Source organism: Diabrotica undecimpunctata, chromosome 1 (genome assembly GCF_040954645.1).
Source record: "Diabrotica undecimpunctata isolate CICGRU chromosome 1, icDiaUnde3, whole genome shotgun sequence".
NCBI lineage: Eukaryota > Metazoa > Arthropoda > Insecta > Coleoptera > Chrysomelidae > Diabrotica > Diabrotica undecimpunctata.
The window spans coordinates 161,351,394-161,367,596 of record NC_092803.1 but is presented as its reverse complement, the minus strand read 5'-3'; the positions used below and the strand labels follow the sequence as shown (position 1 = coordinate 161,367,596).

The 16,203-nt window shown below is 33.8% G+C and overlaps 1 protein-coding gene across 2 annotated transcripts in view; it reads right to left on the bottom strand.

Moving 5' to 3' along the window:
• Positions 1 to 16,203, bottom strand: part of LOC140432444 (solute carrier family 2, facilitated glucose transporter member 1-like) — a 219,037-nt gene that overhangs the window by 118,939 nt on the left and 83,895 nt on the right. The window contains exon 1 of one of the 2 annotated variants that reach the window (XM_072520352.1): positions 8,389 to 8,516. The exons of the other annotated variant lie outside the window; for it this stretch is intronic. The gene's annotated coding sequence lies outside the window, so the exon portion shown is untranslated. Of the gene's footprint in view, positions 1 to 8,388; positions 8,517 to 16,203 lie in introns of those variants that run through there. 2 annotated transcript variants of the gene reach the window in all.

Sequence of the window (16,203 nt, the reverse complement as noted above, 5' to 3'; positions counted from 1 at the left end):
TGAAATTGTCTTTAAAAAAATTTTTTTTCCAAGCGCCTTTTAGGGATAAACCACTCGCCTATAATGATTACCGCAAACGAATTATCCGCACACAACATGAGGCTTTTCACAAGGGCTGTTTGAAACTGACTGTAAAATTTCATAAAAGAGTGATAAATTGGGGTTGTATGGCAGTTTCAGGGTTAAGACGTTTCGAATTTATTGGAGGTACCGTAAATGCTGCGAAAGATCTGCAGTAAAACATCTTACTACCAAAAAAATTTTTATTTCAAAATTTTTAGTAAAAGGTATAAATAAAACACCCAAACGGGCTATAACACAAATATAGAACGTTTTCGGAATGTAAATTCCATCATCAGTGTAACCTATTTTAATTAAAGTGGTTAATTACTTTAGGTTACACTGATAATGGAATTTACATTCCGAAAACGTTCTGTATTTGTGTTATAGCCCGTTTGGGTGTTTTATTTATACCTTTTACTTAAAATTTTGAAATAAAAATTTTTTTGTGATACATGGTATACAGCCAGCTACAGAAACTTAGTTTTCTAGTGGATCTTACTACCACGTATTGTAAAATTAAATATTGGCATTATATTTTTTAGCAGGTCGGAGAGGCCCGTCACACAGCCAGAACCACAAAAAACTGGTTTGGAAACCGTACTACAAACGTCTTTTCTTGTCCTTCTAGCAGTCCTGACCTAAATGTAATTGAAACAGTATGGCATAACATGAAACAGCCAATAAGAAACAATCCACAAAGACATTATACGACTTAAAGCCAAAATAGAGCAGATTTAGAATGAAGTTACCCCTAAACAGTGCATATCTTTAGTCGAGTCAATGTCCAACCGAATTCGAGCTGTCATAAAGTCTAAGGGCGATTCTACTCCGTTTTAAAAATAAAGATTTGTTCCTAATGTCCCAATATTTAGTTGCTAAAAAAATAAACGTTCTTTTATTGCTAATTAGTTCTGCTAGAGTAGGTACATTGTATGTTACTGATTGACTCTACATTATTAGTAATTAACTAATTGCCTAGTATTAAATTAAAAACAATAATAAGAATAATATTAACTGTCAACTATATGAATTATGCATGTATTTTAGTTTTAGTTATTTCCACTCAAAGTGTCGTTGATTACAAATAATAGACTTATATTTAATCACTCAATAGCCGATCTTCAGTATCAGCAAGGTACCCTCCAGATTTTCATTTGCCATCGAAGGTTGGATCCTAGTTTTCATTAATTTGAATTTGGAAATACCTCACCCATAGCTCATTTGTGTATGGGAATGAATGGTTGGAAATTGATATCCTTTATGCTCTATCTTAAGATCATGATAGAGTCAGAAAATCTTGTCATTCTGGAGATGAGATGTCTTAGATGGAATCTGTTGTTGCAAGTCAGATGGTCGTCCTCTTTTCGTCGCATTTTGTGAGCCAATAGTACATAGTGTACATGCTAAACTCTAAATTGTGCAAGTTTTAAAAGATTTGGCTTGCCTTCATTACATCGTCGATAGAAAAGCCAAGCGTTTATTATAGTTGTCAATAAGGTAATAAAATAACCTCATGTACCATTTTCTTGACCTCATCTTTATTTTGTATCTACCAATGATGCTATCAAGTAAATCAACTCAAACCCATATGACGGTTATATTACTTTACAATGGCAGGGCATAGCAACTGGATCTTCTTTTTCTGTTTTCTGTCGTACCTCTCTACTATTTGAATAGGATCAATACCAACGAATGAAGACAATAATGTAACTATTTTTTTATCTCTCCAGAAAACATTACGTATATCTATACTTTCATAATCTACAAATTGTTCAGAAGTTCCTCTGGGTAATTTATTTAATACTTCTTCAGTTTGCGTTTTGCAGCATGTAATTCGATTTCTGCGTACTGTCCCAAGACTATGAATTCCTTGTTTCGCCAATAACCTAATTACAGGTACGAATGTGTAATAATTATCAAAATACAACTTGTGATAACAATTTATGGGAATCTTACGTGCCAATCTCACGACAATATTACTACTTGCGCCTAAGTCAGGTTCATTTTGTAGTAGTTTTTTCGGATCATTTTCCGTGCCAGTGTATATTTCAAATTTATAACAAAAACCTGAAACTCCAGCACAAAAAGCTTATATCTCCATTTGTGTGGTTTGAGCGGCAAGTATTGCTTCATGTGGTGGCGAGCTTTTGTTGCACATATCTGTTCATCTATAGTTCTTCCATAGGTATTGTTAAAAATTCTGATGATAGAGGGAATCTATAACAGGTCGTAATCTGTGTAATTTGTCACCGGCTGCATCAATCTGATTGTTATTAAAATGTAAATTAGAGCGAATTTTTTCAAATGACTTTTGACTCATAGCATCTTGGACCACTGCTAATTTAATAGTAAAATTCCAATACATTTTTATATTAGATATTGAAACTACAGAAGTAATAAATGCCCAAATATTTGTTCAAGTTATTCTTTATGAATAGAGCTTTGAATAGAATAGATTTTATGATTTATGAATAGTAGATATTTCTGATGTTCTGAACGCTGTATCTACTACTTTCTTCAACGACTTATTCTATGAGATGGTCATCGAAGAAATATTTAAAAAAATGGTATGGTGAAAAATGTTGATGGTATCTGACCAATCTTTTTCTTCCTACATAGCAATTCCTTACATTTTACTACTTCAGATTTAGAAACACCATTGGTAGAAGTCTTATTGTTGGATTTAGTAGAAACTTTTTCCACTTCATCTCCACTGTCATCTGAGTAATGCATGTTACAGTATTCCCTTGCTTAATTATGTTCGACATCAGATACCGTAATCTTCATTTCATTGGTGCCACGCTGATTTAAATATTTATCCAACAGCAGCGAGTCCCTGGGTAATATTCCATTGTTTATGCGTTTCCAAAAAGTTTAACTAAAAGCAGTACTGAAAATTATGTATGTATTGATGTATGTATGTTTCAACCAAGATGTTTGAGGCTGAAGGTTTTCCATGGCTTGGTGTGAAAGTGTTCCTAAAATTTTACTAAAAATGATCCTAGTCACTAAATGGGCATTTTATTGATTCGTTGTAGGTATGCTACTACTTTTTACTAGAATTTTTAATCCAAATAGGATTTTTTAAAGTATATTGCAAATAATAAATGTATACAGTGCGTTAGTAAATAAGTGCGACGTACTTCAGGGGATGATTCTGTATGAAAAACTAATGAGGGTTTGCTATATAAATTTATGTCCGCAAATGCTTCGTTTCGGAGCTACAGAGGTGTTGAGATTTTTCTTACAAACTGACTATTTATTTATTGTTCTGAAACCGGTTACGATATGCAATTTAAATTTGGTGGGTTTAAAAGTATTATTAAGGTTATTGTGTATTTTTTGACATATAATTAAGGATTTTATATTCATCATTGGCGTGCATATGGGTAATGGTCTCAATTTTTTAAAAGAAAAACGTACGTTACTGAGATACTTACGCAAAAAAAAATAAAACATCTTAGCGCATATTGTTCATTTCTGTAATACACTATCAAGAAATATCGAATACAATAACATTAAACCAGAACAATAACAGAAATAAAACACTAAAAGAATTTTAACTAAACGCAAAGCTACAATTGTTCAAAATGACCTCCCTTAGACGTGATACAAGATTTAAGTCTTCGTCTCATTGACTGTCGAAGTCGCGCAAATATTAAATGTGTGGTTTCTTCAAGTCGTCAACATTTTCAACGGGTATGGAATAAACTAAGGACTTGAGAAAATCCCAAATGCAAAAATCTAGAGGATTTAAATACGGTGATCGAGCTGGCCACTGTACCGTATCTCTCCTACCCATCCAACGATTTGGATATACGGTATCAAAGTGATTACGTGCACATTAATACTAAAATGAGCTGGTGCACCATACTGCGCCTTGCTCCAGCACCAAATAGGTGCTGGAGCAAGTAGAGCAATTTCTTCAAAAATAATAGGTAATTATTGCTGTAGGAAACTATGGAAACTATGGAAAAATATGGACCGATTAAATGATCATTAATTAGCCCAATCCATACATTTACTTAAGACTGATTCTGAAAATGAGCTTCAAAGATTCGATGTGGATTTTTCTCAGCACTTAAGTGATTATGGAAATTTCGTATACAATGTCGCCCAAAAGTAGCCTTGTGAGTAAACATAACGCCATTTGAAAAATTACGAACTTGAGCGATTTGATCAAGAATTCACTGCAAAATAATAGACACAGAAAAAATCTCTAGGTAGTAGAGCTTGCTCACGTTAAATATGAAACAGGTACAGCTGATGAAGAATTTTAAATAAGTACAGTGAAGTTGCTTGCGTTCAATAAGTTGTCAATTTTTTGAGTACTTGTTTCAGGTGGCTCCGCAATTAATTCCAGTCTGCTTCTTCTAGTTGCACTGTTGGCACTTCTCAAGGGCGTCCGCAATCAGCTGTTTGTTTCTTAAATGTACCACTGTGACGAAAACTTTGGTGAAGACGAGCAAATATTGTGTGATGGGGTACCCTACGTCCCGGATACAACTCAGCATACAATTGTCGAGCTTGTCGAGCATTTCCATTACTTCGACCATAGACAAAATGCATCACGACAATCCCGCATTTGCGAAGTTTTTCATTCTTATCAATAAAAGAATAATTAATTAATCACTAACAATAATTTTTAACAAACTAAAAGCTTAAGATAAATGTTTAATAGTAGATAAATAATAGTATATTTATTAATAAAAATTATTAGTAGATAAATGTTGACAATAGTTGTCCAGCCTACTGGACAATATATTAAAGAAATAAAAAATATGCGTTGTTTTATCTTTTTGCATAAAAACGGCGGCCTCATATAAAAAAATACAAGACAATTTTTTTTGTCACAAATTAAACGCGGAATTCAAAAATGATTTTTAATTTGAAACATATGGCGTATATATAAGTGGCGTATATTTTTCTTTAAACAAAAAATCAGATTATTACCCGTATGCGCACCAACGATAAATACAAAATTCTTAATTGTGTGTGAAAAAATGCGTAATAACTACCTCTTAAAACCCACCAAATGTCATTTGCATACCTCGCAGGCAATACATTATCAGTTTTTAAGAAAAATTTCAACACCCGTATGTCGGAAACAAAGCATTTGAGGGCATATGTTTATATAACAAACAGTCGTTATTTTTTCATGCAGAATTATCACTTGAAGTTTGTCGCACTTATTTTTTACTCACACCCTGTATAAATTCTGCCAATATCTAAATATTTATCAAATTGGAATGACAATATGTAGTTAAAAGCGATTTCAGGTAAATTATTACTATACACCGAATATACTATCATAGTAAATTAAATGGTATTCCAGTCCCTTTGGTGTTTTCAAACGTCGGTTTAAATATACAACGCCGTTAGGTTGTGCCAATAGACACGTACACAAGCACCTAAGCGCAACATTGAGCAACGTTTCATCATTATATTCAACTGTCCCCAAACTTCGCGGCGTCTTTGTCATGATAATCTGTTGAAATAATTATTATATTGATTACTATAGCACACACTATTCTACTACAACTGCCTGTCGTTTAGTCACGTTCTTTTTTATTCATTATTGTTCGAAGAATTCATATTTGTGGGTCGATACTTCGGCTGAATGTTTTGGGGTGAATGGACTGGAAAATGTATTTATTCTAACGGTTGGGCACTTAAATAAGAAAGTAAAAGTTTTTTATGTAAACTAAAAGTATGAATACCAGACAGATCCGATAAACAATAATTATTATGAAAACATGTAGATATGCATTAAAAACATACGCGAACACGCTATTAGGTATTTATACCACAATAAAATGATCTTAAAAAAAGGTAAATTTTTTGAAGTTTATCTATGCAACTTAAAAGTATATTCAGTACAATATTTGCTGCAAAGGTAGTTAGAATTTGTTGTTATTGTAGTTTTAACTAAGTTACATAATATGCAAAGAAATCATCTTAATTGTGAAACATAGCTATGAGCTATTGGCATGAAACAGGGTGATATGAACATCCGCGTCGTGGCAGAAGCTGTGCATTCTTCCAAAACTACTGTAGGACAGTTATGGCAGCGTTTTTAAGAAACTGGTGATGTAAGGGAAAGACACACTGGTCCAACAAGAGCAACACAGCCGGTACATGACAGGTGTGTTCACCTTCAGGCATTAAGGAGCTCCAATGTTACTGTTAGCCAGCTAAGAAGTGAGCTGTAAAACATTCATGGCATTAATGTCTCTGCTCAAACTGTCAGAAATGGAACGAAGGATCCTGAGAAGAATATGCGGTGTCATCTGAGAAAATGGTGTTTGAAGAAGGAGGTACAACTACGAGATATATCACAGATATAAACATATATTTGGTGGTAACGACGAAGTATCCTTTATAAAAATAGGAAGACTAAGATGGGCAGAACATCTGGCAAGATCACAGCAGAACAACCCTTCTAGAAAAATCCTTATGTCACAACCTGTGGGAAGTAGAAGTAGGGGTAGGCCAAAACTCAGATGGAGGGATGGTGTAGATGAGGATGGTAGACAAATAGGCGCAGCAAACTGCCAACAGTTGGCAATAGATAGAACTGACTGGCGTAATAGACATGAGAAGGTCCAGGCTCTTTTATAGGGCTGTAGCACCAATGATGATGATGATTTTCAGGACAAAAATACTCTAAAGCTTAAGCAAAAGTTTTGCTTATCTATTCTACACTGTATAACGAAATTATGCTAATCAAATAAGCTATCTTTGAAAAAAAGAAAGGCAGATAAAATTAATATATGTCTTATAGTGCTTAAAGAGTATGTACTTAGATCTTCAACTGTCCAAAATACCGGAAAGTTCCAAATCTCTTTTTGCCGCTAAAAAATCGTTTCAAAATAGCGTTTTTGACCAGAAAGTTTAATTCGAATTTAAACTATTGCTCGACGTATTGTGGTTTGCTTTATTGCGAATAGTGACGTACATCTTCCAGTGGAGCCAAAGTTATATAGATCTATTACCTAACCTCTTTTCTTTTAAAAATTATGAAAAAATACTAAACACATACATAAAAACTGTCTTATGTATGTGTTTAGTTTAAAAATTATATTATTATATCAAAATTTGTCTATCGATCAGGCAAATCCATCATAGACGCCTTGCACTGTCTTGTTAAAGATCTTAAAAACACCATCTTGTCAAAAAACTGACAATATCTGCGGTCATGGGCATAGAGGTGGCATTTATTAATCCCTCAGGGAAGTTTATTACCACTATCGCAACAGGAAAATTTAACCTTCCGTCATGAATGTACCATCAAATGAATTAAATCCATACTCACTAGGAATATATTTACTACGTCGGATATTACTATAAGAACATTGTATAGATAAAAATGTAAAGGAAAAGAACTGAGAGGCGGTGTCGACTGCCAAATAGATTCCAGATTCCACCGACCCCAATCAGGGTGTTCCGGGCAAACCTTCAGTACATTTACGGAGCTTCTGCAGAACTTACTGTTACTATCAGAAGGTTGGATTTTACCCTAATACAAAAGCTCTGGATATACTACACATCTATCTGGTGTTGGCGGAGAGTTTATATATAGCAGATCTGGTAGTAAAGTCCAGAGGACTTTATGACCAGTACAAAACGTTACCACAGCTAATAGAAATAAACTTTTGGCTACGTAGATCAACTATTTAAGACTAAACTGCTAAAGATCAAAACTTGAAAGCGTCAAAAACAAATAAATATGCAACGAAATGGAACTCAATCCGAATATAAGTGAGGAAAAGTGCAAATGGAGCTCACAGAGGACTTTCTATAAAGAAAAAACATGTTTTTAGAATATTTTACGTTTATTTCCCATTACTGTATTGGTAGTTATTTTCCAGAGCATATTTTTAGCACATTATTTTGCACTACTTACAGCTACTGTCTTTTGGCCATATTTAGATGACGTCTGTTTATAACGAATACAGTATAATTTTTCAAATAATTTTTAAGTTAAAAAAAAATAATGTTATTCTAAAATTATAAAGAGTAATAAGATTAAAAGATTTTTTATACGAAGAAAAACTGTCATTGACCTTTGACCTTAAAACATTTACACGTTTACCACAATTGCATAAAAAGTTCTAACCTCACCAAATAGTAGATTATTTTCCATGTACTAATTTCGACAAAACTAAACACCAAACCACAAAATTCATCGCAATAGACGAAAATCTATAACAGCACCACATGGTAGTGTTTCGTAATCAAACATCATGGGGATATACATTTCCCTCTGTTTGCCTAATATATTAACCTTATCAGTTCCTGTAATTGCACTACAAAAATTATTACCTGATCAGAATCCTCGTTTTCACAATCACTGTTTATCTATATATGAATAATCAAATTGATACGTGAAAAGACTGTCGTATACACTGAAAATTCCTGGAAAACTGCCAATCGCCCTTGTGTTACCCTCTGAAATTTCAAAGGACATGCGTCCTGGTCTACCCACCTGTTTGTAAACTGAAAATGGGGGTGTGGAACTTACGTAGGCGTTGGAGGGGATAGAGATTCGCTAAATCGTTATTTGTGTGCAAAGAAGTTAATTTTTTTTATTGTAGGTAATGTTGAAAAGAGCTATTGATCTGATTAAGACTGAAATCAAGGGTGTTATCGGTATTGGCACGCAATATTGGTTCGAAGATTAAAGCGATTACTAGACAGAGTGGCGGCTAAACATGAGCCTGCGCCATTCGGGCAGGTTTTTAGGGGAATTTTAAAAAGTATATCCCTTCAATTTTTAAATCAGTAGATAAGAAAATTACTAGAATACTCTAAACATGAACCTATGCTTTTTGGACATACATTTAACGCATGATTTTAATAATTAACACAGTTACTAAAAGCATAACTACACTGAGTTTGCATTTATATACGAGGTTGAGTTTTTTCCAAACGCCAAAAAGTATCCCTACGCCTTTTAAAATTAAACGAGGGAAAAACATCTACTTAACATCGCTAATTTATGCATTACATGACACAACAACGCGTTAGGAAAAAGAAAAACAACGCATTCACCATTTATCTAATAACAAAAAAAAACGGGTGTGGCAGTCCAGTGGGACTGCCGGTAGAAGTTATACTTCTATACACGCGTTCGCCGTTAAAAATTTCTATAAGAGTCAATCTGCACAATCATTACATATGTAATGCTATAGGTAAGAGAGAGCAGAAATAGAAAAAGAATTAGTTATATAGGTATATGGTGCATCGTTTGCTGTATATAAACATTTGACCTGTAATAGGAGTATAGTAAATGAAGGATTGTATCAATATTTTAATGAAAATATATATTTTTATTTGTATATATGTATAAAAGGAGTTAAATGCAAAAAAAATTACACATACTCTGCAGTAAAATTCATTGTTTATTTTGTTATTAATATTCTTTCTTTCTCCCCTTTCTTTTACCCTAACAGGTTATTAATATAAAAATTACAATACAATAAATACACTGCAACATAATTCAATATAATAATACAATATAAATTAAAATGTAATATTCATAAGTATTTAAAACTGCCAATATACATATCTTACTTTACGAAGATAAAAATAAAAAACCAACAACTCGGATTATGTTGTAAATTTTCATTTTATTTTAAAATTTATGTTTTTTGCGTATATTACATATATTTAATGTATAAATATATTTAACGTGAGGTTTTTAAATATTTCAAAAATAAAAAAGGAAATTCATAATTGGGATTCGAACTCACAACCACCAGCGTATGAACCAAACACGTAAAGGATTTGCCAATTAGACATGACACTAACGGATTTCAAAATTGACAGTTCTCGGTAAAACAGTGATTATTTTGACATACAAAAGCCTAAAATAATTATAAACGTTTAATTTTAAATAATACAAAACATATCACATAAATAATAATATTAATACATATTATATTATATATAATATTATATATATATACAATATTATATATATATATATATATATATATATATATATATATATATATATATATATATATATATATATATATATATATAATATTAAATATACAAAAGGAACATTTTTATTCTCGAGAGAGGAAGAGAGAGAAAATATATCTTCTGTATCTCTCTTACTCATTATCTTACATATGTAATGGTTTCACAGATTCACTCTCATGCAAATTTCCAACGCCGACCGTGCGTATAGAAGTATAACTTCAAAAATGCGCATCTGGATTGATAAACCTCTAAACCTCTGCTGATGGGCGTCATCTCATTGAAGTCAACCAGCACTATGTCGACAATATAGGGTCAAACTATTGATTGACATCACCAAAAATATTTTCCGAAACCGAAAGTTTCCTACTTTTAATTCAGGATCAGGTAATCCCACCCAAAAACTAAAAATATCCTCAAATATCTTCAGGTACGATGACGATACTTATTTCAACTTCAAAAGATAATCCAACGTCTTACCGGCGAATGCCAGGCATTTGACGCAACTGAATATAACTCAGTCGGAAATATACTCCATCAAAAGATAGCTAAAAAACTGCAGCTTCTGCAGTACCAACCAACTTTCTTATTAAAAATATGTCCTGATAATATGGTTTGAAATGCTCATACTTTGAGCTCATAGGATAAGCTAGAGGAAATCACATTATGTTAATAAACTAACTGGACAAACAACCAAGCGCTTTAAATATAGCGAAAGAATTTCTAGATATAAAATTCATAAGGTACAAATCAGAAGACAATGAAGCACATAAAGTGTCCCTTAACTGCTGGTGACATTCTGGAAAGCCTCTTAGAGAATATCAAATAGCTTTGATCTTACTGAACTTATTTATAAAACCATACAAAAAGCGATACTGCTCGCTACTTCCAGATACGTCGGCAAATGAGTTAGAGATAAACATCCGGCATACTAGGTCACGCTTACGGAAAGAGTTCCCCAAACAAAATACACTGAAGAAAAAAAAAAAAGAAAATACAGCAAAGGAACTTCGTGAACTAGAAGAAGTGAACAAAACGACCGAAACTAGATCCAAAAAATGAACAAAAGTAAAAAGGATTTTAAATCAAGAACAGGAATTGGTGGAGATAAAGAGGGCAGCATGCTCACAGAATAGATTGAAATACAAAAGTAAAACCTATAGGAAAGGATTCGAAGGAAATAGCGATGAATTCGATGACGAAATTGAACTGGATCATCGGGACAAAAGAGAAACAAACCCAACTTAAGTAGCCGAAGGGAACGTAGCTGTTAAAAAACTAAAACATAATAAAGCGGAGACTCACTATTAAGCGCAATGCAAGAAGATCAACTCTACGGCATATAAAGGGCATTCAACATGTATAGGAACATTTAGTGAAACCTTTTATGAATATTTTTTATTGTCATTAATGTATGTACTCGTAATTGGTCGTTACAATAAATTGTTCTATTATCATAATTTCGTGTTATTTCTATGGGTTGTTGTTAAATTATTTGGGTTGGATCTTACATATTTCTTTTCTTATTTTAAGTATATTTCCTTTTGTCCTTTTTACATTCTTCTTTCTCTAATTCTAATTCTAGTTTATTAATTACATTTTTGATCCCAGACACAACTGATGATTGACAGACCATAAGACGAATTTTTAATTAATACAAATCTCTTCCGCAAAACATTGCTTTCGTGTTTCTCTCTGTATCTCTAGAGATTTGATTTAATTTAACTCTGCTTTCCATCTTCTGTAGAAGTTCCATCTTATCGAATATTGAGAATCATCATGATTATCCAAAATTTGTTGACAGCAGTTTTAAATAGTACTGCACTACTGCGTTCAAACCGTTTCTTCAGATTCTTAAACCAGGATATTCTTCGTTTTCCCATATTTTGTTTTCCTCAAATTTTACCTTGTGTACATTGTAATAATGAGTATTTTGGCACTCTTATCACAAGTCCTAAGTATTAAGTTTTATCGATTGATCTTCTTCTTCTTCTTCTTCTAATGGCGCTACAACCCTTTTTGGGTCTTGGCCTGCTAAACAACTATCTTCCATTCTGCTCTGTTAGAAACTTCCGTTCGCCACTGCCTGATGTTCATGTCTTCAAGATCTTCCTCTACGTCGTTTATCCACCTTTTACGCAGCCTTCCTCTGGTCCTATTTACTTGGGGATTTCATCTCTAAATTACTTTTACAGCTTGATTATAATTCTTTCTTATGATTCGATTATATTATTTCTGCTTCATTTCCTATCTTTCTATTTATTTCCAGTATGGCGCTATTTGAATCCATGATATTCTCAGGATTCTTCTGTAACACCAAAATTTAAAAGCGGCCAATTTATTTATATATACTTGTTTTAACATCCAAGCCTTCATACCATACATAAGAGTAGAGAATGCATAACATCGAAGTATCCTTAGTCATAGCTCTAACCTTATATCCCGACAACATAGAAACTTTTTAAGTTTAGTGAATGATGCACGTGCTATTTCAATACGTGTCTTGATTTCTTTGGTTTGATCTATATTTCATAATATCCCTGTTCCCAAGTATTTAGAGGTATCTACGCTCTCAACTACAATATTTTCCATAACCAGTTGGATGTTTGTAAATGCTGATTTAGTCATGATCATGTATTTAGTTTTCTTCAAATTGATCTTAAGCCCATTTTCATAACAGCATATTTTCTGACACATTCAACCATTTAATAATATTAATAAATAAGGATAATCCGCATTCTTCGCTATACTATAGTATTCTATTAATTAGTACCTGGGGTTTTTGCATAATATGACATATTTTCATCAATTTGTCTTGGTTAGAAATTACTCTATTTATTATAACTTCGAAGTATCTATTTATTATAACTTCGAAGTATCGATTAAACAAGAGTGGCTATAGGTTATATGCCTGTTTTATACCTTATTGATGATTTCAAATTCTTCAGTTGTCCCCTCTTCTGCTCCTGTTTACCCTAATTACTAAATATTCGAGATAATAGTATCAAAAGATTGTCAGTATGTACTTTGGCAAGCGCTTTATTGTAAATTATAGATATAAATATTATGTCGATTTATTTCTAACACATTTTGTTGACGATAATGATCTCTTCCAAATGATGCAGAATAAAGTATACGCACAAAAGAATATCGAAAGAGAAAGCAGAATAATTAACTACTTTAATAAATACGAATACTTTGAAGTGGAGTTACTATAAGTGAATACAGAATGGAAAATAAAGATCAATCATCATCATCATCATTCAATCTTCGCTTGTCCACTGCTCGATATAGATCTCCCTCATAATTTTCCATATGTTTCGATTTTGTGCTTGTTGCATCCAATTCCTATGGCAACGTTCTAGTTCGTCAGTCGAACGTGTTGGTGGACGTCCTTTGCTTTGGAGGGCATCATCTCTTGGTCTCCCTTCCGCTTTGTCCATCTGTTATCTGTCATTCGAGCCACGTGACCTGTCCAGTTCCACTTCAGTGTTGCTATTCTCTCTATAGCATCAGCCACTTCTAATCTTCGTCGTAGATGGCGGTTTTGGATCTTGTCTCGTATTAAAACGCCTAACATTGCTCCAACAACGCTTTATCGCCCTTTGAGCAACGTGGATCTTTTTCACTGTTCTCCTTCTCATAGACAACATTTTCGCTCCGTAAATCAGTGCCGTAAACAGTGCCAAAACACACTGATTAAAGGTTTTTCCTTTAAGACATATTGGTATGTCGGACGATCTGAAAATGTGGTTTATTTTGCCGAAGGCTGCTCAAGTCAGTCTTATAAGACGGAGAAGCTCAACGATTTGGCTATCTTTTCCTATGCGAATCTCTTGACCTAGGTATTTGTAGGCCATTACTTGGTCTATGGATCTTGCTTCTACGCATATATCTCTGCTGACTACAAGATTTGTCATCGTCTGGGTTTTAGATATATATTTATTTTCAATCCCCCTTCTAGTGAGAGAAGGTAGAGCTTATTTAAAAGTTCTTTGGCCTTATCTATTCTATCAGCTATTAGCACAATATCATCTGCAAACCTCACTTCTTCTTCTTCTACTTGATGTGCCTATCCGTTACAGATGTTGGCGATCATCATGGCAATCTTTATTTTATCTGCAGCAGCGCGGAAAAGCTGCACAGATGTTGTATTGAAGCAGATTCTGAGGTTCTTTAACCAAGATGTTCTTCTTCTTCCTGGACCTCGTTTTCCAAATATTTTTCCATGCAGGATGGCTTGAAGGAGAGCACATCTGGATTCTTTTCGCGTAATATGTCCGAAGAACTGTAACTTTCGAGATTTGATGGTGGTCAGTACCTCTCGGTTCTTATTCATTCTTCTGAGGACCTCCTCATTTGTGACTCGGTCAGTCCACGGGATCTTAAGCATTCTCCGATATAGCCACATCTCAAATGCTTCCATTTTTTTTGCACATATCGTCGTTCAAATTCCACGATTCAACACCATAAAAAAGGACAGAGAAGACGTAGCATTGCAGCATTCTTACTTTTGTATCAAGAGAGAGGTTGTGACTCTTGAAGAAGGTCCCCATCCGATTGAAGGTGGATCTAGCTTTTCCGATGCGTGCTCTAATCTCCTGGTTATTGGTCCATTCCTCATTTATTATGGTGCCGAAGTAGTTGTAGTGCGTCACTCTTTCCTACAGGGGATTGGTTAACGTAGAGTTGACCTTCTGTTATTCTTTTCTTGCTAATTATCATAAGCTTTGTCTTCTTAACGTTTATATTGAGTCCATATTGTTGACTGTAATACGTTATTTTGTTTATAAGAACTTGTAGGTCTTCTAAGTTGTCCGCAAATACTATGGAATCATCTGCATATCTGATGTTGTTTAGCCGGTAACCATTTAGTAGAATACCTTTTTCAGTTTCGTGCAAAGCTTCGATAAATATTCTTTCAGAGTACAGATTGAAGATTAGAGGAGACAAAATACAGCCTTGTCTTACTCCACGCATGATTTTCACATAGTCAGTGTGTTCACCTTCAACTCTAAGATTTGCTGTCTGATTCCAGTAGAGACTTCTAATTATTTTCAGATCTTGGTTGTTAATTCCTGTTTCTTTTAGTATTTGCATTATCTTGGCGTGCTGTACTCGATCAAACGCTTTCTCGTAATCAACCAGACATGCGTATACGGTGCAGTTGACGTCTCTGAATCTCTGAACTAAGACTTGTACTGAGAACAAAGCCTCTCTAGTACCAACAGCATTTGTGAACCCGAAGTGGTTGAAGGAAATTTGACTTTCATACAGCTTGTAGATTCTCTTATGAATTATCTTTAGGAACAATTTTAGGAGATGACTCATGAGGCTTATAGTACGGTAATCTTCGCATTTTTTGGCTCCTGGTTTTTTTAGAAGTGCAATAAACTCAGAGTTTAGCCATTCTGTTGGTATTTATCCAGAGTTGTATATGTTGTTGAACCTTACTTGGCCGAGCTTTTCTCCAATTATGTTTATGCCCTTATCGGTCAGTTTTGACCTTTTACATATATATTCCAATTTTAAATTAAATTCCAATTAAAAATAATACATAAAAGAAATATCGAACTGTGGAAGATCTTCTTCTTCTCATTGCGCCGTCTCCTTTCGAAGGTTGGCGATCCAAATGGCAATTGTAGTTTTGGAAACTGCTGCGCGAAAGATCTCTGCGGATGAGCGGTCGAACCATCTCCTCAGGTCTTTCAGCCACGAGTTCTGGCGTCTTCCTACTGATCTTTTGCCCTGTACTTTTCCTTCCAGTATAACTTGAAGTAATTCATATATTTCGCCTCTCAGCACATGACCCAAGTATTGCATTTTCCTCTCTTTGATTATTCTTAGTAATTCTTTTTGTTTACACATGCGACGAAGTACCTCAACATTAGTAACTCTTTGTACTGTAGAAAATACGTGGGTTTAACATAGCATATTTATATAATAAATGAAATAAACTAATAAGAAAGAAAATGAAAGTAGACACTACGATAACGGCTGCTATAGGCAAAAAATAGAAATAGAAAACGTAGGACTTTGTGAAGAAAACATAAAACGCGATGGGGTATGATTTTACAAGTTTTTGAAGAAAACGGTGGAAGAGAAGTTATGGAAAAATAAGAGGAAATGAATGGCTAGTTACTCAATGTT